Here is a 20,552-nt window from a genome sequence, read left to right as displayed (position 1 = left end):
GACCGGGGCTAGCTCGCGACTTCATCCCTCCGACCGCAGCACGCAGGCGCACGACTAGACCTTTGCCCCTGGCTCCAGTCCCTCCCTGGGACGGTGAGAGGTGGGGGAGGTGCTGAGCAAGGATGGTCACGAGTCTAGGCAAAGTGTATAAATAAATTAGCTCGACTGGCCGCCCCTACTGCTTGTCCACAAAGAGCAAATCGTGAGTTCCCTTACTCGTTTTATGGGTTTCTCCGTGAGCCTTGGACTGGAAAATTGCAGTGAGAGCGGGGCCGTCGAGCCTACCCCTCACGTTCTGGATGGAGAAACAGATTCCGAGACCTGATATGATTGGACCACCCGCCTTTCAGCTGGTTGGGGGGCAGTGCGGTGATCAAAACCGGCTCTGGAAGACCGCTGGCCCGGGGCCCTTTCCCATTGCTTTAAAGCAAGGCTGCCTTTTCTTTCACAAAGAACCCCAAATTCCTCAAAGATGGATTACCCAGTGTGGGAGATTTCTCAATTTCATTAATTATTAACTGTTTCCTTTTGTGCTCAAGTGGGTTGAGCAAGGCTTATTCCTAGGACAGCTTTGGAACCCCTGGGAACCTAAGACAGACTACCCTGATTAGGCAGGTGTCAAGAATTGCTCTTTACATTGCATTCATGTCCGAGCTAATAGTGCAGCACAGATTGTGGTATTCAGTAGCTGAAAAATAACTGGAATGGTGAGCAAGGGGGTAAGAATCATTAAACAAGTGGAAGCTCCTAGTAGCTTCACCTCTGAAATTTTTACTTCTTTGAGAAAAATTTCAGGAAAGAAGTAGGATTATACTACTTTGCAAGTTCCTATAGGCCAGAGCCTATTTCTTTTATCAGTCTTGTACAAGTAGATCTTCAATAACCTTTTGTTGTAATAACTTGAGCCAACTGATGAAAAAGAAAATACTCAAACAGACTAAAAGTATTAGAGTAAAATAAAGGTAGTCTAAAATTTTGTTTTAGAACTTGATCTTAAAAGAAACAATCTTTTAAAGTAGAACAGAACCTGCAATATTGAATTAGTTTTGACTCTTTATTCTATGGCCTGAGAACTCCTTGTATCAAGTGTGATTTTTCTTCCCAGAATAAATTCCCATTAAAAAAAAAAAAAAGACCAAGAAATGAGCATCATATTTGTGACCTCAAGAGAGGAGAGAAACTTATCCAGAACTACCTAGTTACCCTCTCTCAAATTCCTGAACCTCAGAAGAAACTGTGTGAGATAATAACTTGTTTTAAGCTGCTAAATTTTGGGGTAGCTAATTATGCAGTAATAAATAGCTAATATGCACACTAAAGAAGAATTAGGGCTCCGTGGAGAAATAATCTGATTCCAGATGAGCCTGGAACATCTTTTTTTTGCTGGAAATTAAGGAAGTTTTCCCCCAAAAAATGATGAGGCATATCACAGGGACACAGAAGCCAGCTTGAAGAGGATCCTACTAGCTAACTCTGGGACAACTTGAACACCAAAATAATTATGATAATGATTTATAAACATTTTAAAAAATAGAAATCCATTAATCTATACTAATAACAAGCAGGTAGAATGGAGGGCTTTTGCTTACATGGGTTTGAACAACATGGGTTTGAGCTGTGTAGGTAAATTGAAAAAAATATGCCTAAAAGTGGGCCACCCCAGCCCAAGGTTCAACTATATATTCAAGTGGTCCACCCTCATTGTTTAAGGTTCAACTATATATTCAAGTGCCATTCTCTCCGTGTGTACCCTAATACCTTCTTTGTTAAAGAAGAAAAGAAATCTGTTTGAATTTCCTCTTAAACTGGATTTAACCAAGAGTACAAGGACTTTTCGGCCAGAGAAGAACCATCTTGTTTTGTGATAAATGTTAACACATTGTGCACCAGTAGTTTTATTGCTAGCTTTACCCAGTGGCCAGAGAAGTTTCTATTGAACGAGTACAAAAAACGTTTTACGAAGTATCATACTTTAAAAAGCTTGTAAGAACATGTAATAAATAACTTCAAAATGCAATGGGTATTTAATTTTAAGGCATGCTTTTAACATTTATGTAAAACACTGTGAAATATGAAAACACTAGGGGCCCAGTGCACGAATTCGTGCACCTTGAAAGGAACTGTGGGCCAAGAGGCTGCGGTGGGCACAGGGGGGGTGTCTTGACCCATTCTCCGCACCCCCACCTTTCCCCTCCCACCGCGCCCCCAGTCTCCCGTCTGCTGGCAGCCCTGCTCCCACTGCCACTCCCACATGCTGACAGCGCCAGCCCCGCTCTCACCCACTGACGGCCGAGCGATTGGGGCCGGCGCCATCAGTGGGTGCGAGCAGCGGCTGCCAGCCCCGATCGCCCCTCAGGAGCAGGGGGAGGTGGAGAAGCCCAGAGGGGCGATCGAGGCTGGCACTGGGCGCCGGCAGCAAGTGCAAGCGGCAGCTCTGGCGCCAGCAGCGGGTGTGAGCGGGGCCAGCGCCAGCAGCAGGTGTGAGCGCCAAGCGGGACTGCGGTGCACAAGAGCAAAGAATTTTCAATAACCACCAGAGACTCGCCTCGATGACAGTGACTGGCACCCCACCTTGGTCTGGCGCCCCCGCTCATTTGCTCCACCATCCCACCGCAGCTGACACCTGCCATGTTCCGTAATCTGCTGCCTGCTGCCAATGCCCAACATGTTCTGCAAGCACCCCCTGGTGGTCAGTGCACATCATAGCAACCGGTTATTCGGTTGTTCAGTTGTTTCACTGTTCAGTCTATTTGCATATTAGGGTTTTATATATATAGATGAGAATGCTCGTGATCCGCCCACACTGTGTTAAGTGTGCTCAAACACCTTAAACTGGTCTTTCCTCCACCATTGATAGATCTGTGTATGTTTAAGGGAACACATGCAAAATTCAGGCTGTCTTCAGGTATGCTTCAAGTTTTATTTTCTACAAGGGCCTTTGTAAAATATATATAATTGATTTCAGAGAGAAAGGGAGAGGGAGAGAGAGATAGAAGTATCAATGATGAGAGAGAATCATTGATCAGCTGTCTCCTGCATGCCCCCCACTGGGGATTGAGCCCACAACCTGGGCATGTGGCCTGACCAGGAATCAAATTGTGACCTCCTGGTTCATAGGTCAACACTCAACCACTGAGCCACACTGGCTAGGCTACAAGAGCCTTTTTAAATTTACTATGCAAATAAGTTCAGTGCAACCCCAGGGTCAGCATGTGTGACTAACTTGGGCCCTCTTTGGTCTCCACCTTACATGTGTGCAGCCTCAGCCAGGAATATGCTTGCCCCAATCACAACTTCAGCCACAGGCTAGTAGAGCCCAGCTGTGGGCCTCCTCCTGCTCACCTGCCTGAAAGATGTCACCTCCATTGACAGTTCCTCTGGATGTGGGAATTGCCCACTGCTCCAGACAGTGTCCCCCTTTCAGCCACAGCAGAAAAACTTTCTGTATTTATAAAATATCTCATGACTGAAAAAAACATTAAATGCCAGCTATATTATTTTAAGGAGGACAAAAGAGTTACATTTCAAAGAAAAGGATCAGGTTGTCTTTTGAAGCACACAAGCATCTATGAAGAACTGAGATTTTTATTCCACTCTATGGTCTTATCTAAGGAACTCAGAGACTTTGTATGATTAATGTAATCTTTAAAAAAAAACACATTTATTTTTCTTAAACTTTTTCAGAGAAAAACTAAGCCTTCACACAGTGAATCATTATGTTGGAAGACAAGTTGAGAGATCTATTGGTGTCAAGAGAAATTGTGAAAGACTTTAAACTACAGGTTACAGGGTGTCCAACTAGCAGATTAAGTGTGCTTTGAGCTATTTTACAACTCTTATGTGTTACAAAAAACCTGATAGTAGGCCCTAGCCAGTTTGGCTCAGTGGATAGAACATCGGCCTGAGGACTGAAGGATCCTGGGTTCAATTCCGGTCAAGGGCACATGCCCAGGTTGCAGGCTCAATCCCTAGTACAGGGTGTGCAGGAGGCAGCCAATCAATGGTTCTCTCGCATCATTGATGTTTCTATCTCTCTCTCCCTCTTCCTTCCTCTCTAAAATCAATAAAAATATAAAAAAAACAAAAACCTGACAGTAGTACAAATGATTCTTGTCCATAGAAATACAAATGCAAATTGTTCTTGGAGTACAATTGATTTCTCTCCCCCTCAACCCAAGAAACCAGTGTTGTGTCTGTTAATCAAATGAATTGCAGCACTGTTAATTGTCTATATATGTTTCTGCTTCTTTGGATTATCTTTTGAATCAGTTGTAATATCTTACTAGTTCCCTCATTCATTAATAAGTTAAATAAAATATTGGACACATGCTAAGTTTGTATTTGTATAAGTCATAATTTTACTTTAAAAAAACAATTAGCCTTTAATAGAAGGGAAGAGTGCATGTTCATCTCATTTCTGCCAAGCCACACATATTGCACAATACAGGAGGCGGCTCCTCCCTGGCTGAAGACCTGGCCCCTTGGGACTATTTAGTTCTATTATTTCTCTCCTGCTCTTTTCTTCTTGCTCCTCCATGTTAAACACTTTTTTATAAATCTATTTTTAAACCTTGGTTCCTTGTTTCCTGAACAACTGGAAAGATAACTAAGCAAGTAATATATGTTTTATCTGTGATTAAGGCCATCTCTACACGCACTACATGATATAAAAAATTGAAGTACTTAAGGTGTTTAAATCAAACCCATTTTCTAGCTTCTCATCTATAAACAAATGAGTGGATGCCTTTGTGTGCTTAACACCATAATAAGTGCTAGTGATATATCATACGTAAGCGAGAGTCCCTGACCCAGGGAAGTTTGTAATCCAGTTGGGAAGACAGGGAAGTACAGTATATGTAGGATATGATAAATACCAAAAAGAGTGAGATTGGCAATAAATGCTTCATTCATTGATCCATTGAGCAAATAATTATTGATTGTCCATTACATGCAAGCATTGTGGAATATACAATGGTGAACAAGATTAGCACAGACCCTCCCTTCACCAAGCTTAGTCTAGAAGGGACTGGGCTAAATAATCAGGTAGTTATAATACTGCATTGCTAGGGCTACAAGAAGGGAACCATGATTAAGATTTAGAAAGAATTTGTAATCCTCATAACATGAACCCATACCATTATCATGGCCCATTTCATGTATCATGGCCCATTTCATTTAATCTTGATGTTTTCTTGAATAGATTGGTTTTATATTTTGACATGAATTAGTATGCAGTGCTATTGTTAAATAGAGTGTTAAATTTCACTCCCCAGAAAGTTTTCTCCTTCAGTAATGGAAAAACAAAGCATATGTTATTGCAGTAATAACACCCTCACTTCTGATCTTGTCATTTCACAAGAATCTTAAAACAGGAGCTCAGCTTAGAGGAGAGACCTTCAGAGAAAAGGCATGTGCCATAGGAACAACCTGAAAAGCTATTGTTTGCATTTCACTTTTTCCTTTTCTGTCCCCACATTCAATCTGTGAAAAGCCAGAGGAAGATGAGAGACTCAGCATCATATAGCCTCGAGCACTTCTTTTAAATAGTTCTTGTTCCCCAGCTGCTCCTCCAGTCCTGTGAGGCTTCTCTCTTGGAACCTCTGATACTCAAGAGAGGACTTCCTAACACTTGGCCCCAGCATCGTCCCATACACCAAAGGGTTGCAGGTTCGAGTGAGTTCGAGTGAGTATGGGAGGTAGCCGATCAATGTTTCTCCCTTGCCCTTCCTCTCTCTAAAAAAGTCAGTAAACATATCCTAATTTTTTAGGATTAAAAAAAAATTTTTTTTTTAAAAAGAGCTGCCAATCCACACCTCAGGATGCCTTCTCACAGAACCAGACTCAGTGGAATGCAATTAACACCCTGTCTCAGTATTTATTATGGCAGGAGATCATTTCATAAAAAGGTGTAGAGATGTAGAGATGATATGGAAGTGAAAATAGACTAAGATTGTATTTGTTTCCACTCGGGTATCTCTCTCTTCAGAATGATGCCTGTGATTATTCACAAGGAGAAAAGTAACTGGAACCAGGAGATGCTCACCCATGTGCATGTGAACAGCACGTGTCACACGAGCAGCACACTCTCGGGCTTTTAATCAGTTATCCATTCACTACTATAGTCATTGCCCATTTTTTCCTGATATCACCAATCAATATTGTTATAAACATACCTCTTTTAGTTGATTTCTCCATTTCATCAATCTGGACACAAAATCCAATAAACCAGCATTGCAATAATATCTACTGACAGCACACCATTGACGTGCTGGGGCGTGTGAGAGATTGAGGACTAGGGAAGATCAGGGGGGAAGGTATGTATAATTAAATGAGGAATGAAAATAAACTGAAAGGGGTATCAAGTGCAACTAGTCTAAAACACGATGTGCAACCAAATCCTTGGCAACGGTATGAAATGACTCTCAGGGAGAACATTCACTTACCAAACTATTTTCAGAAACGAGTTGGAAAGGATTGCTAAGCAGCAGACTGCTGAACATCATCATGAGAAACAGTTAAATGACAGACACGTAGCAAAAGTGGATAGATGAACATAGATAAAGATAGAAGCATTTTTGTGTTAGAAGTCATACTGTTTTGAGTAAATTAGTAAGACTTTTATACTTAAGGCTCAGCCAGAGGAAACTCTTATTACGTAACTCTAGGTGACAGACACTTCAATAGGTGATGTAGTCACCCAACATTGTTCCCTATGCTCTGTGGTGCATGCAATGCTGCGGTTGCTGAGCTCCCCATCTTAGATGTCTGTGCACACACATAGTCTCCACATACCATGTATGTACTAGTATGTACATAGAGAATAGCATAAGGCCCAGCACATGCATGTGGGCATCGCTGGGACACCTGGAAGCTGGCTGCTTGCTTCCTAGAGGCCTCCCGAGGCCAACTTTATTTATTTATTTTTTAAATATATTTTATTGATTTTTTACAGAGAGGAAGAGAGAGGGATAGAGAGTTAGAAACATCGATGAGAGAGAAACATCCATCAGCTGCCTCTTGCACACCCCCTACTGGGGATGTGCCTGCAACCAAGGTACATGCCCTTGACCGGAATCGAACCTGAGACCCTTGAGTCCGCAGGCCGACGCTCTATCCACTGAGCCAAACTGGTTTCGGCCCGAGGCCAACTTTAATTCTACAGTTTTGGTTTAGACCCACAGATCGGCTTAGACTTGTCTTAAATCCAGCTGCTTTGGTGTTTCCCAGGGATCAGCCTGTGTGGGTCAGGTATCCACATGGCCATGCTTATGAGATCCATTGGGATGTTTTTTTCCCTTTAATTCATTGTTTTCTCTATGCCTCTGTCACTCATAACCTGCAAGTGTATTTCATTTAGCAGATCTTGACTCTGTCAAGCCCGGAGCTGTGACTGACAGGGTGGCTGTATTTTCTCTGCTGGGCGGGTATAGACCAAAGTGATCAGCAGTTCTCCTGGGGTGGTCACTAAGGCAGGGAGGCTTCCCAGGCCCACAGAAACCGGGGATAGTGCTGCTGGCAGCAAGGGGCACTATTCCCTCAGCAGCATGTGTCTCAGCCCCACAGGGTGTCCAGAGGTCTGTGGCTTGGAGGCCTCACGTCGGCGCCACTCTCTCCCCAGCACATTGCCTCAGCACAACCGGGAGAAGGGGAGAAGCGTCCTGGGCAGGGGGCAAGGCAGAGAGGATGGTGACAGCAGAGAGGATGCTGACAGCAGAGAGGATGGTGACAGCAGAGAGGATGGTGACAGCCCAGGGAATGCTGACCTCCAGCTGCAGCTGCCATGACCAGCGTCTTCCTCCAGACACAGAAGAAGCGCCATCACAGCCCCAGGTGCGTGGATAGTATTTTAAAAGATTAATTTTTGTTTTTTCTCCTCCTTGTATATTCTCTCTCCCATTATGTTTTATTGCCTTAGAAACTCTGGCCGGTGGCTCGGTTGGAGCGTTGTCCCATGCACCGAAGAGTCACAGGTTTGATCCCCAGTCAGGGCACATACCCAGGTTTTGGGCTTGATCCAAGGTCAGAGGCAACTGATCCATGTTTCTCTCCTTCCCCCTCTCCCTTCCTTCCCCTCCCCCTCCCCCTCCCTCCCCTCCCCTCTCCTCCCCTCTCTCAAATCAATAGAAACATATCTTTGGGTGAGGACTTCTTTTTAAAGGTATATGAAAGGGCAGATGTCAGTCTTTTGTTCCTTGATTACCAAATCCTTCGGTGAATGTAGGTGTGTGGCTAAAGTAGAAGAAAGAGTAAAGGAAAAGGTGCTAGAGTTTTACAGTGGGATGTTTAAGAAAGTTGAAGGGAACAGATTCCCTTCCTGGCCGGGCTTCAGGGAGGTGGCAAAACCCCACAGAGGAAAGGCATGGGGGCCCCCAGCCTTGAAACAAGCTCATTTCCCCCAAGTGTGGGGCATGGAAACACAAGTGCCACCAGATGTGGAGGGACCCCTGGGAAAGGCATAGTGCCCGTCTCAGTGTTAACCTTCGACAGTCACGGATGACCCAGTGGCAGCAGGCACCTCCACTTGGAACTGGGAAAGATGGTGGAATCTTCACCTGACCCCAAAGTGGGGAACCCAGGAATGGCGGAAGTTAAACATTTTGCCTGTCTGTGGGAATGGGGCTAGAGGCAGGAACTCAGTTGATACGGGAAAACAAAGAAAGTGCTGTTCTGCGCCAGACCTTGTGGACTGAGGATCGAGCTGTCTGTGCGTTCAGGGGAGAGCTGTGGAGCGGGAGCTCCGTTTTCCAGATCCCTCCATGTGTGGAACATGGTAGGCTTGGCCACAAGAGAACAATCGCGTGAGATTTGGAAGGCAGACGTGAGGCGGCAGCTTTGGGGCTCTGGAGGTTGATTCAGGGCCTTGGGTGTCTCTGCTCACACGTCATTGCTGACTTCCTGGCTCACCTCGCTGCGGCAGAGCGGCCGCTGGGCCCCCAGCTCCTCCGGTTCCCGCTGTGCTTCCTTGTTTCCTGAGATGACTCCCAAGTGAATGACTCGCACTCAAATTCTTATTTTCTTCTTGGTTTCTGAGAAAACCTAAACGAAACCTCAGGGAGCAATGGCCTGAATCTGATCAGGTTCAATGTGAAGATCTGCTCTAAGGTTTCAGAAACCATCTACAGGGGGGAGACAATGTCTAATCGCTGGTTCAGTGTGGGCACCACCAGAGCAGCTGCAGGTCTCAGAGCCGGAGCCGGTTTCTGATGGTGCCTGTGAGAAGTCGAGGGGGTCCCAAGAGTCCCAGGTTTTGGGTAATTTTACATCCTGCACAGCCACACCAGGAGAAAACGAGTTGTTTGTGTATAGCATGCCGCTGGTGCAGATAAAGAGAAGCACAGGAGTCTGACCCAGATATAGCTGAGCCCCCGTTTCCTGCCTTAGGGTGTGCTCGCTGGTCTAAAGAAACGCAAGTCTGACTCCAGACAACCTTGAAAGTAACAAAGCCTTTCCGACGTATCTCTCACAGACGTCAGTTGAGGAAAGAGTTACATTATCCGACACACAGCAAGTTCTTCAGCCCCCAGATTGCACCCTTACTGCAGTTGCTTACATCTTTAGTTCTCCAGAGGCTCCAGCCTGCAGTGGGCTGTCTCCCTCTACCCCCCACCTCTCAGTCTGCACATGTGGTTTCCATGTCATGCAAACCAAGAGTTGTGCTCAAGAGATTGGGGTCAGAGAAGGGCTCAAGGTAGTGGGGAGGAAAGACTGACTGATTTTATTTCAAAATTGTATTGTCCCTGTTGCATGTAGATTTTAATTCTTTAAATTTATCCTAGATTCGGGATCCACCACACCCTTCTCACCAGAGCCAGGCCTCCTTGCAAAGAAAATTAGGGTAGAATAATAGTACTCAGTTACCTCTCACTTCCGCTGGAAGACAGTCCCTAGTTTTTACATAGGTATTACAGGGAGGGCTGCTAATGGCTTCCAAGCCCGTGAGTAACCTTCTTAATGTTGGCTTCAAACGCTGATGCAGGTAGCATGGCCCATTGCCCCTTGGCAAGATGTGATTTCTCTTTCTGCCCTGGCACAGTCACGTTCCCAGTTCTCAGGTAGCACCTACCATTGTCCATACACTGAAATCCAGGCCAGTACAAAGGGCTTCAGAAACTGGCTGCCTCTAAATCCTTTCCCATGTCACTCTTTCCTGCGCTGGTGTATAAAGTAAAAGTTAATGCGTGAGACAGAACCAAACTCTGTTTTCTCTGCTCATGGAAGAGAAGAAAACAGAACACGGGCTCTGCCTGCACAGGGCTCACATTGTCCTTCTCATGGGGACTCGCTTACCTCTCGGGCAGCTTGCCTCCGGAGGGGATAGCATGGCTGCTGGGGTTGTGGGGCCAGGAACTCCAAGATGCATGAGAAAGGCAGCCCTGGAAGGCTGAGCAAATTCCAAGGCACCCAAGGGGTAAGCAAAGGAATTCAGAGCGGCAAACCCTTGCTACCTCCGTGCCATCCATCTAGCAAAACACAGGCAACATGCCATGGAATGGGAAAAGATATTTTCAACTTGCAAAGCCCTCATATCCAAAATAAATACATATTGCAATAAATCAATAAGAAAGACAACAACCCCATTGTGTGTGTGGGGGGGGGGCGGGGGTGTTGGGCAAAAGACTTGAAAAGGCATTTTACAAAAGACAAAAACAAAACATTAAAAAGATGCTCAACATTAATTACTATAATAATGCAAGTTAAAACAATAATGAGATACCTTTACACATCTTAAAAAAGAAGTAAATATTTAAAAATCTGACAATATCAGCTAATAGTGAAGATGCAAAGCAATGGGAACTGCTGGTAAGAGAACAAATTGGTTCAATGGAAAACTATTTGGCAGTTGAATATCCACAGATGCTATGCACAGAGCCTTTCGGCACCTGCCTCCAACCTGACCAGGTCTCCGAGAACCTGGTCTGGATTAGCTATAACACATAAATTAGACCTCTGAAACTTACACAATTTTATTAACCAATGTCACTCCAATAAATTCAATAAAAAAGAAAAAAACAGAGAAATGAGATCTGGTTTGAGGGGCTGGCATTCCTGTCTGTCCCTCCCTTCCTCCATCCCTCCCTTCCTTTCTTCCCTGCTTTTAGTTTTTCAAAAGAATGAGATAAAACATACAGGCATAAAAATGCATAGAACACATTTGGACAGCTTAACAAATAATCGCAAAGTAACCCTCTGTGGAACCAACACCCAGATAAAGAAATAGTAACTATCAGTATCCAAGAAGATGCCTGTGTATCACCTGAATAATCACAATCCCCTCCATGCCCATTATAATTAACTAGAGGCCCAGTGCATGAAATTTGTGCACAGGGCAGGGGGCAGGGGTCCCTCAGCCCGGCCTGCAATGACGTCAGTGTCCTGCGCCCCAGCCGGGCTCTGGCCAGAGGCCCGCCCACCTGCCCTCCCTCCCTCCCTCCCTCCCTCCACGGGCGACACCGCCAGCATCCAGCCTCCGGCCGCTATGGGTGCCACCATCTTTGTGATGGAGCAATGGTTAATTTGCATATTACCCTTTTATTAGATAGGCTTGATATTATCCTGACATTCATGATATTAATTTCCTTCATAGTCTTTATAATTTTACCACCTATCTTTGAACCTTACCAGTATGGATTCCCATGGAATACAGTTTTCTCTTGTCAAAACTGCATTCTTTTCCTCAGCATTATGTTTGTGAGATTCAAGGATATGGCTGTAGTTAGTTGTAGGTCACTCATTTTCATTGCTGTATTGTAGTCCATCGTACTAATATGTATGCTACAATGCATTTTCCCATTCTATTCTGCACGGATGGGGTTATTTCCAGTTTGAGCCCATTATGAACAATGCTGCCAAGAACATTCTTGAACATAAATCCCGGTGACATGTGCGAGAGCTTTTCTAGGGTGATGACCTAGTATGGCTTCCCTTTAATCCAGGCTTAGCACATTCATGCTTCTTCCCGGTCTCCTCTTTCAAAACTAGTTCTCAGGAAAGGTCATTAAATTCACTCATGCTCTCCCTATAACTAAACTGACATCAAATGAATTCATTTTTATAGTAGAATCTCAGCTATCTGGAGGCTGGGGGGAAATCTATTAGGGTGAGCCCTGAGAAAAATGTATAGCAGTAACACATGAACCAAGTAAACAAAAAATCAAAACAAACATGAAAAATAACAAGGTGTTAGGTTTATTATTTTTTTTAAATCTTATTTCATACTTCCAATAATTTCACGAAAGAAAAGAAACCTTAAAGACTGTGCTGTTTGAAAAGTCAAAAACCAGACACAAGGAGTGAAATCCCTTCCCCACGTCAGCTGGCTAAGCTAACTGAAGTGGTCAAGAAGAAATCCTTAGGCCAGACACCCACACTTGAGGCCGAGCTCCATCGGCCAGATAAGGCATCTTCTCCAGCAGGTTCCCTCGTCTGTGAAATGGACATGATGATAGTACTTACTTCATGAGGTGGTTCTTCTACCAATATAAACAACAGTGCCTGCCACTTAGTAAGTGCTCACACAGCATTCGGTATCATTCTGATTATATTAATCTTTGAAGCTGAGTGTGGACCCTCTTTGTGAGAGCCCAGTAGCCAATGATCTTAGTAGGGTTCACTGAGGCTGTTTGGCAGGTTTAAGGAGGTAACCAGGAGAGAAGAGGGAAAGAAAGCAACAGCGGAGCTGGAAAGAGAAATAAAAGGGCCCATGTGCTAGGCAGGAGGAAAATGCCAAATTTCCAGAGGTGGGTGGCTAAAGGCCAGTCAGAGGGGTGAGCAGAGGGGCTGGGGCCAGGGAGGCAGAGGGAATGCTGTAATGATAGGTCCTGACTGCAGAGAGGTCTGAGCAGGTCTTGCTGGGTGGGTACAGAGCGGTCAGAGGTCATCAATACATGAATAGAAGGGTTCAGGCAAAGAAGTGGGCAGCCAAGAGTCAACAGCTCCTATGCATGCTGATGGCTTCCCACTCAAGCACCAAGAAGTCACTCAGCTTTTCTGTCTCAGGATTTTCTCCTAGCTTATAGCTTGCCCAAGCTACTTTGCAGGCAGTCACAGCAGGAAAGTGTGTGTCTCTGTGTGTGTGTGTGTCTCATCCTTCAGGGGGACAATTCCAGGTAATTTTAAATGGCTCTTCAAAGGGTCTCCAGGGAAATTGTGCCAGTTATAACTAGCTCAGTAATGCATCTTTCATTGGCCTTCCCGTCTTCCCTGTTTCACTCTTTCCCCCCTCCTGGTATTCCTGGGATGGCTTCCCAAATAAATACTGTCACCAACATCTTGTCCCAGTTCTGCTTTAGGCAGGACCCAACCTAAATTATATTATTATCTTTTTTTGTTAATCCTCACCCGAGGATATTTTTCCATAGATTTTTATTTTTTTAATTTTTTTAGAGAGAGTAGAAAGGAGGGGGAGAGACAAAGAGAGAGAAATATTGATGTGAAAGAGACATATTGATTGGTTGCAGGGCCAGGGTACGTGTTGCAGGGCCAGGGTAAGACTGCAACCCAGGTACGTGTCCTTGACCAGAACCAAACCTGGGACCCTTCAGTCCACGGGCCAACACTCTTATCTACTGAGCCAAACTGGCTAGGGCACTAAATTATATTATTATCATGTAGCATAAATCTGAGAGCTGAGATTCAAACAAAACAAAACACACTCCTTCCCAACGTCTAGCTCAACAGAGCTGAAGAAACATGATCAAATGGAATTTAGGTTTCTTCCTTTTTTTTTTTTTTTTTTTTTTACAAAAAATATTATAAGAACGAAGAGTTGAGATCATAGCACAAGCTAAATGTGCTCAGATAAATTAATCAAATGTGGATGGTTATATGGATAGAAGAAAAAAAACCAAACTATAAAAGTAGTAGAAAAAAATGTAAGCAATCTGGAAATATACCCTAGAGAACTTACACCGGATGGACCACACACGAGGTTATTCATTGCAGGGCTGTTTCTGGTAATGGGAGTTGAAGGCTCCAGGGGCTCAGTACTAGGGGAAGGGATGAGTGAAGCAGTCAAGAGCAAGAAACTGCATGTACCACAGCCATGTGGATAGCTTGTACCACAATGCTGAATGAAAACAGTAAGAAATAGAATAAGGTCTGTGACACAATATCATCTACATAAATCTCCCATACACATACTACATATTTTATAAGAAAACATACAAATACTATTATACCTATCAAACACACCAGAGTGATTGTCTGGTGGGCAGGAGGAATTGGAGTGGGAAATGGGGATAAAAGGAAATATTTTTTAAAAGTGTCTTATATGGACCAATGATAACTTGTGGAGTATGAACTGAGGAGCCAAGGAGTATGATTAGCTCAATTCTGCACCTCAGGCCCGAAATGAAAAAGAAAATATGGGAAGATACTATTATAACCTTAATGTAGGGAAGGCTTCTTCAACAAGGTAAAAACACATAACCATAAAGTAAAAAAAAACACCCTGTAACTTTGGCTCCATGCACAAGGAGGCATCTATAAGATTTCAACACAACATTTTAGTAATAGTTAAAAATTGGAGACACCTAAAGGTTCATCCAGATGGAAATGGTTAGTTGTGGCCTATTGATGCCATAGAATACTATTTAAGGTCAAAAGACTGAAGCTAACCTGCATGTGCTGTCAAAGGGCACAAACATGTAAGGAGGCCATTCTCAGGGTTGTGCAGGTCTCGCCCGCCTCACCCTCGTCCTGACCCTGCCAGGATGTATTGACAGGTGAAAAACGCAAGTCAAAGAAATACCTATAGTACAATATAATATATATACTATAAAATGTGGGGTGGCACAAAAAAGGAATCTATTTTTAATCTGTACGTATATTCTATAAATACATAAATGCTTAGAATGAAGTCTGGGGCATTTAAAAATAAATATATGTGTTAAAAGCAGGCTAAGGAGCATTAAAGGTTTGTGACATGACTAGTTTCTCTGTGGCAAGACCTTCCCGAAGTTTTGAGCAATAAGGCCAGTTTTTCCAAGTGTCACTGGGTTCATAAGCTCTCATCTTCCAGGGTCATATCCTTGGAGAAATTTTTTGGGCCAGAGCGTGCACTTTCCCGAGCATTCCAGCAGGGGGCAGAAGCATCATGAGCCCGCAGCCCTGGCAAACTGCCCTGTGACCTGGAATTTAGGGCTGGCCCCGCCTGCTTGAGCAGCAGACATTTGGCCTGCTTCTCCACCATTAAAGACTGATTATTTTTAAGTTTTCTCGCAGAGTAGCAGATTCGAATATGTACTCTTCGCTGCATATTTTTAAAATTCTGAACATGCATTTGAGTTCAGGGAAAGGCCTAATTTTTTTTTCAAAGTGGAATTGGCCCAATTTATTTATTTATTTTATTATGGAAGGTGAATATATTACAATTTTTAAGTATAAAGTGGGAAACTTGTAGGTTTATCATCTGGAGAAAACACTTTAATGTATCTCTTTTCTAGACTTTTAAAAACGTATGTAAACACTTTACCAAAAGGGCCAGCATATTATACATACCATTTTATAGCTGCTTCTTTTCAAGTGGATCAACAAGATTGCATAGGCATCTTTTAAGGGGTCAATATTAAGTGAAATTTGTGTACACGTTATTAATCCTGTTTTTCCATTAAAAGCATCCTGACACTGAGCAGGATGGACCAAGACTTCCATGCCATTGGGCTTCCGGTCTGGTCTGAGCCGGAGGGCCTGGCATTTCTAAGAGCAAATCAGCAGCAAAAGAAGCCAAGCCGTCTTTGGATCTACACCTCCAAATGGTGGAGTTATGGCAGCCAAGAGCTATGTCCCTCTGTGGCCTTTTGTAGGTTTCCCCACGCAGTGGCTTCCTGGATGGTGGCTGTTATTTCCATTTATTGGATGACAGAAGATCATCGCAGATCAGCTTTAAAATCTCTCTTGGGAGAGTGACCAAGCTGTCCCTCTGCACATTGTGTGGGCTGACTTACTAGAAAGTAGACTTTGGAGAGATAGATGTTAGCTGCTGCTCCTAGAGGAGGTGATTATCTCATTGTAGACATTTACAGTGTAGCCCTTACTAATTACATCATTCGGGGAGGTTGTGTTCCAAAAGAATAAAGTAATGACCTCATCTGTAAAAATATGTCAGATTTAAATTATCTTTCTTTCTGGCACTATTCTTCCAGTTGTACTAAATCTGAAGCCTAGAAAACTTAACCAGATGAAAAATAGAGCTTGATTTTTTTTTAAATGAATTTGTTTCTTGTTTTTGAAGGGATTCAAATAAATAGAAAGTTGAAGGATTTGCTGATAAGTGGAACAAACATACCCTTTGGAGAGGACCAACAACCATACGAAACCAATGTCTAAGAAAACCAAGACTAATTTTGTTACCAACTTTCAAAGACCAATAAATGCAGGATTCAGAGAGAAAATGTGGTGTCATTTGCTCAGAGGTGTAATGCAGGATTTCCAAAACCAAACATCTTGACAGACAATGGCTCAGACAATGGCTGAACTGAATAATCAAAAGCAGAGGAACAATGAGCCACAGCTGCAGAAAGGGCAGGGTCAGTAGTGAGGTGACAGCTTGCCAGGCATCAAGGGCCCTTATGAAGAGTTCTGCAGTTGAAGTCCTTCTTCCTCAATATTGAGGTCACAGATGATCTCCCCTCCCTGTTTACACTACTGAGCTTCAACCCACCTCCAGAACTGTCATTGCCTGGAGTCTCTCCAGCCTTGGTCTGTGGCAGAGCACAGCCTGGTTGGATTCCAGAAAGAATAGTGTGTGTGTGTTGTGGGCGGGGAGGTGGGGGGGCGGGGGGGGGGGGGAGAAGCAGGTATTTTTTTTAATTTTTTGTTTGTGGGTTTTTTTTTACATGATGGAAGCCAAAGTTTATTGAAGGTATAAATGTCCATTTCGCAGAACAACTAAATATGAACAACTTACTAAGGAAGTGTCTCATCCCAGTGTAAAGGTAACAGACAATCAGAGAATATTATGCCAAACAAACCTGCTGCAAAATGCATTTGTCCTTGGGAGATGATAGACCAAAAATGAAGAGAGGGGATAGTGAATCTAAATGTAAAAGCTAAAACTAAAATTCTTACCAGAAAACAAAGGAATATATTTTTATGACCTTGGATTAGGCAATAGTTTCTTAGATATCATATTAAAAGTACAAATGACAAAAGAAAAAAAACAGATAAATTGGACCTTACCAAAATGAAAACTCTTGCATTTCCAAGAATACCATCAAGAAAGTGAAAAAAAAACCTACACCTGAAACTAATGTAATATCAATTGTAATTGAAAACTTAAAAAAAAATTTAAGACAGTGAAAACACCTACAGAATAGAAGAAAATATTTGCAAATAATAAAGCAGGCTTGGCTCCGTTCCAGGCTACAAAGTTTCAATTGTAGAAGGAAAATAAATTCCAGATACCAGGGCCTCTGCTTGGGTTGCCAGGGGGCGTGGGTGGCCTGCAAACCACCACAGGCCCCTCGCTCAAGCCGCCCCACGCCCCAAGGGAACCCCCACCCTGATCTGGGACAGCCTTCAGGGCAAACCAGCTGGCCCCCACCCCTGTACCAGGCTTCTATCCTATCTAATAAAAGAGTAATATGCAGATTGACCATCACTCCAACACACAATATGTCTGCCCCCATGTGGTCAAAGATCCTGCCCCCATGTGGACACAAGATGGCCACTACAAGATGGCCAGTAGGAGAGGGCAGTTGGGAGGCACCCGGCCTGCAAGGGAGGGCAGTTGAGAGGGACCAGGCCTGCAAGGGAGGGCAGTTGAGAGGGACCAGGCCTGCAAGGGAGGGCAGTTGGAGGCGATCAACCCTGCAGGAGAGGGCAGTTAGGGGTGACTAGGCCGGCAGAGGAGGGAATTTGGGGGAAAACATGCTGGCAGGGGAGCAGTTAAGCATCAACCAGGCTGGCAGCGGAGTGGTTAGGGCGTGATCAGGCTGGCAGGCAGAAGTGGTTAGGGGCAATCAGGAAGGCAGGCAGGCAAGCAGTTGGGAGCCAGCAGTCCTGGATTGTGAGAGGGCAGTCAAACATACCTCCAGGGGTCCCAGATTGGAGAGGGTAAAGGCTGGGCTGAGGGACAACCCCCCTCTGTGCACGAATTTCGTGCACCGGGCTTCTAGTTTGCAAATAATAGATCTGATAAGGAACTTGCAGTCAGAATAAATAAAACCTCCTACAACTCAATGATAAAAATACAAATAACTCAATTCTTAAAGTGGGCAAAGGAACTGAATAGGTTAGTGAGAGCATGAAAAGGCCACATACTGCGATTCCTTTTATATGACATATCTAGAGTAAGCAAATTCATAGAAATAGACAGTAGGTTAGTGTTTGCCAAGACCTGGGCAAGGCAGGGAATGAGAAGGGACTGCTCCTTTTGGGGTAATGAAAATGTTCTGGAATTAGATAGTGGTAATGATTGCACAATTCTGTGAATATACCAAAACTACGGGATTGCACACTTCAAAAACGTGGGTTTTATAGCATGTGAATTATATCTCAATAAAACTGTCACAATAGATACACAAATAAATTAGGAGGGAAAGAATGAAAGGAAGAAAGAAAGAGGAAGGAAGGAAGGAAGGAAGGAAGGAAGGAAGGAAGGAAGGAAGGAAGGAAGGAAGGGAAAAGATGGAGGGAGAGAGGTCACAGACAGTCCCAAGCCTCTCTCCCTGATGAGCAGGAGCCCCCAGGCCCTATGTATTGACCTGCCCCACATGTGACTGCCAAGGGAGGAGTGAGGGACAATCAGGAGGAGACACTCATGGGCAGAAGTGTAACCAAACCTCTTAAGATGTCCCTTCTCAGTGGGGAAATCCTAGGAGCTGGCAAGCCATGGGAGCTGAGGACACCAGAATTGAGCAAGAGGGATTACAGGAAGATAGAAGGAGCAGGGGTATTCCCTGAGTTAAAAAGCATAGTCAATGTTATAGTTGCCTGGATCCAGGTGTGAGCAGAGGTGGAGATGTTCAGGGCACCGAGCAGATATTGGGTGGTTTTTGAGGAAGCTGACTTGTGAAAGTAGTCATCCACTGTCCCCAAAGTGATTTGTGGCATTCATTTTATTCAAGAAGCTTGTGGGCCTACCAGGTACTAGACATAGGCAATAAAGGGAATATAAGAGTCAGGAGCTTGCAACCTGGTGAGAAAGACAGATGATAAGTTACTCTATTAATACAACAGGTGCTATGATGAAAGTAGGTGCCAGAGCACAGAGAAGGGTCGCCAGATTTAGGGTAGATGATCAAGGAGGGCTGCCTGGAGGAGGCGGCGGCAGTTGAGAGGAATCATGCCTTTGAGGAGATGCTGCCATTTCAGGAAAATGCAGTCTAGTGAAGCTGATTAACCCTCTTCAGGTGACCCAAAGGAGAGCCCATCACAGCTCACAAACTAATCTCTCCTTGTGCTGAGACCTTCATCTTCCATGAGGAAGGACTCTAAACCAGAGAAGAAAACTGTGGTCACAGATTCTAGTTCTGATGCTGGACTAGGCACTGCACTACTTTAGAATGTTAGACACCTTAGATCTATCCTACGTGTGAACAGTTTTCTCCCCTAATGAATTAGAACTGTGCTCATTCTTCATGTAGATGACATAATTTAAGCCAATTCTTTCCTTTTATACAGGTACTAGAGGCCCGGTGCACGAAATTCGTGCACGGAGGGGGGTTGTCCCTCAGCCCAGCCTGTACCCTCTCCAATATGGGACCCCTCAAGGGATGTCCGACTGCCCGTTTAGGCCCGATCCCACCGGTGGGATCGGGCTTAAATGGGCAGTCGGACATCCCTCTCACAATCCAGGACTGCTGGCTCCCAACTGCTTGCCTGCCTGCCTTCCTGATTGCCCCTAACCGCTTCTGCCTGCCAGCCTGATCACCCCCTAACCACTCTGCTGCCAGCCTGTTTGCCCCCAACTTCCCTCCTCTACCGGCCTGGTCACCCCTAACTGCCCTCTCCTGCAGGGTTGATCACCTCCAACTGCCCTCCCTTGCAGGCCTGGTCCTTCTCAACTGCCCTCCCTTGCAGGCCGGGTGCCTCCCAACTGCCCTCTCCTGCTGGCCATCTTATGGTGGCCATCTTGTGTCCACATGGGGGCAGGATCTTTGACCACATGGGGGCAGCTATATTGTGTGTTGCAGTGATGATCAATCTGCATATTACTCTTTTATTAGATAGGATATGTGCATATGAAGAAAAAGTCAAGTCACCAAATGAAGATCCACTGAGGGGGCAGTGGGGTGGGGGTCAGAGTCCCACCTCTAGATTATCTGTATAATCATCTAGCCCTAGGCTTCCCTCCCAGGGTCCGAGGTGGGTGTCCTGTGCCTGAGATGGTGAGCTCTTTAGCATTCAGGAAGTTGGGCAGGGCAAGTGGCTAGAGGAGCCCTGTCCCTTTCCCTCAGTGCTTTGCAAATGCTACCTTTTACCCTCTGTGTGCCGTGAGAGAAATAAGAAAGGAAGCATTGATCTAGCATCAGTGGCATCGCCAGCCCTAGACCTCAAACTCTTTCTTACCAAGAAGGGCCAGAGATTGACGAGTAAATAACCCTTTTGCC

The 20,552-nt window shown here is 44.5% G+C and overlaps 1 long non-coding RNA gene across 1 annotated transcript; it reads left to right on the top strand.

Moving 5' to 3' along the window:
- The first annotated feature begins 62 nt into the window (after positions 1-62).
- LOC307098350 lies at positions 63-8,070 on the top strand. Its single transcript, XR_013813429.1, has 3 exons — positions 63-202; positions 5,562-5,683; positions 7,619-8,070. It is a non-coding gene; the product is annotated as an uncharacterized lncRNA (long non-coding RNA).
- Positions 8,071-20,552: the final 12,482 nt, after the last annotated feature.

Source organism: Cnephaeus nilssonii (genome assembly GCF_951640355.1).
Source record: "Cnephaeus nilssonii genome assembly, chromosome: 4".
NCBI classification, from domain to species: domain Eukaryota; kingdom Metazoa; phylum Chordata; class Mammalia; order Chiroptera; family Vespertilionidae; genus Cnephaeus; species Cnephaeus nilssonii.
The sequence above is the reverse complement of the archived record's forward strand: the minus strand, read 5'-3'. Positions and strand labels throughout refer to the sequence as shown.